We start from the raw sequence: 2,857 nt of genomic DNA, 5'->3' as shown, positions 1-2,857 counted from the left end.
ATATATATATATATATATATATATGTATATATATAGAAAGAGAGAGAAAAGTTTTGAAGAAAATAAACATGGCATAATGAAAAAAAAAAAAGGGTGTTTCAGGAAGTTGAGCCTAGCTGTAACATACAGTACAGAAAGTTTTTGCATCATCTAGGAGTATTTGGGCTAGCATGTAAAATTGGGCCTAGAGAGAAAAGGATGGATATCAAAAAATGGAAAAGAAATTTTAGTGTCTTAAATATAGAGAATGAGGAAGCAGGATGAGTCAAACCAAGATACTAGGCTTTGTCCCTGAGGGATTAAAATAACAATGCGGTGTTGACAGATTCAGATTCAATGAGTCACAGTGGAAGGACCGGTTTCCAGGAGTAGAGATGTGTTGTGGAATTTGGCCCTGTTGACCATTCCCTCATTGCTGAAGCACTCTCCTCCCTAGCCTTCTGCCATCCCTCTCTTTTGGCTTTATTCCTACCTCTTCCATTGTTCTTTCTAAGTCTTCTTTATGGTCTTCAATTTGTATCCAATTTTTCTTGCAGCTAATACTCTCCTGGATTGACTCATTCATTTCCAGGGCCTTAATACACAGATGCCAATGGCTTACAAATTCTTATGGCCAGCATGTAAAGGCTCCTCAGCTCCATATTGTGTTTCTAATTGCCTATGGGTATTTATCCCCCAGCCACTTTTAACATGCCCAAAATTAGTCTTACACCACCTTATTCCCTTCTAATTTTATCCATCCCTTTTATTCTTACTTATTTCTGCTCCTTTATACTCTATCTCTGCAAATGTTCCCCAAGTTTTATCTCCTTATCAAAACTAGAAAACGGGGGAACATCCTTTTTCTCCCTGAACAGAGCTGTGCCCACTGTTTGATGCCCTGTCTTGCCAAATCATCAGCCTCCTTAATTGTGCTTATATTGTTTTCCACCTCCACTGTCTTAATCTCAGGTGGTTTTAAATCTCTTCTCTGGCCTTACTCTATAAACTTTTCTTTCCACCCCTGGTCTTGTCCAATTCCTTCTCTCTGTCTCTCTTCTATGAGTGATTTTCTTAAATATAAATTTGATCTTTCCCTGTTCTTAGGTGAAGAGGAAATTAGGACTCCTCATTACCTTCTGCAGAAGCTTTTCATCTTGTTTTTTTAAAATCCTAATTAGTACTCTACAGAGTTAACTCAAAGACAATCAATGGTACCAAGTTAGAAGCTGAATGACAAATAAATTCTTTGGTGAGACATAGAAGAGTTGAGTTCAAAAGCACAGGCCCTTTTTTCCCCCTCTCATTTTGCTGCTAGGAAATTCATTTAGCAAATATTTATTGAGTATCCACCATGTGCCAGACACTCTTCTCAGTGCTGCTCTATATTAATTCTGCTAATTCTTATAAAAACCCATGGACGTCAGTAATATTATTATTTCGATTTTACAGATGGAGAACTGAGGCATATAGATGTTAAATTATTCAAGGTCCCCAGCTCAGTGAAGTCCAGAACTATGATGTGAACCCAGATAATCTGACTCTAGAATTTTGCTACTCAAAGGAGAATGGATTCTACAGAAATACACACCCTGTGCTCCTACCCTAGACTTAATCATTATGTAAATTGTTGCGAGATTTCCAGATGATGTGTGCATTCATTCATGTTTGAACAGCTTTGTCTGTGAGTCTGGGTTCTTAACTACTATGTCAACCCCACACAACAGTAGTTGACTTGTTCTTTCTCCTTCAGACATGTGGTTTGGCTCTCCTTTTTATGTACCTGTCAAACACAAAATAACAAGCCTTAAAACCTTGCCCCGATCCTTTTTTTTTTTTTTTTTTTGTACAAAGTTTCACTGGTTACCCAGGCTGGAGTGCAATGGCGCGATCTCGGCTCACCGCAACCTCACCTCCTGGGTTCAGGCAATTTTCCTGCCTCAACCTCCTAAGTAGCTGGGATTACAGGCACGCGCCACCATGCCCAGCTAATGTTTTGTATTTTTAGTAGAGACGGGGTTTCACCATGTTGACCAGGATGGTCTCGATCTCTTGACCTCATGATCCACCTGCCTCGGCCTCCCAAAGTGCTGGGATTACAGGCGTGAGCCACCGCGCCTGGCAGCCCTGATCCTTTTGTAGGTCATAATGATTGGGTGTAGAGCATGATGATTGGGTGTTCACACACATAAATGAAGTGTGCCAGCCTCAAACCTTCTTATGACACAGGCACATGACTCTCCTGGGACCTCTGAAGTGAGGTCCCAGCAGGTGAGCTGCGCCTCCCTGACCACTCGCTCCACTTATATGACTGCTTCATCATTTGTCTTGGATCTAGCATCTATATCTCTGAACACAGAATACATTAAATATCTGGAACTTTTCTGGTTAGAAGAAATATGAACCTATATCTCTAAGAGTTATTATTCTTGATGCAGGTCAATTTTATAGGTCCTGAAGAGGAATTAGTGCACCAATGTTCAAAATGACTTCTGGTCAGTGATGGTTGTTCAAACACACACACACACACACACACACACACACACACACACAGAGTGGGGGAGGGGAGTCACTGTGTTACCCAGGCTGGAATATGCAGTGACTATTCACAGATGCGGTCATAGCTTACTGCACCCTGGGACCCCTAGCCTCAAGTGATCCTCTTGCCTCAGCCTCCCGAGCAGCTGGGACTCCAGGCACACACCACCATCCCTGGCTCAAACACTTGATATTAGTCTAATATTTGTACCCAGACAGGCTAGAGGAGGGATGAAACCAGCTATGACTTGTAGTCTATGCAGTAGGGAATGTTGAGAATCAGATACCATTACAACCCTAGTTGATAACACAATCAGCCATCGCAGTCTTAACAGTGACT

At 41.4% G+C, this 2,857-nt stretch overlaps 1 pseudogene; it reads left to right on the top strand.

Moving 5' to 3' along the window:
• The first annotated feature begins 2,109 nt into the window (after positions 1 to 2,109).
• Positions 2,110 to 2,227, top strand: LOC119472996 (annotated as a pseudogene).
• Positions 2,228 to 2,857: the final 630 nt, after the last annotated feature.

Source organism: Cebus imitator, unplaced genomic scaffold (genome assembly GCF_001604975.1).
Source record: "Cebus imitator isolate Cc_AM_T3 unplaced genomic scaffold, Cebus_imitator-1.0 Scaffold7, whole genome shotgun sequence".
Classification (NCBI taxonomy): domain Eukaryota; kingdom Metazoa; phylum Chordata; class Mammalia; order Primates; family Cebidae; genus Cebus; species Cebus imitator.
The sequence above is the reverse complement of the archived record's forward strand: the minus strand, read 5'-3'. Positions and strand labels throughout refer to the sequence as shown.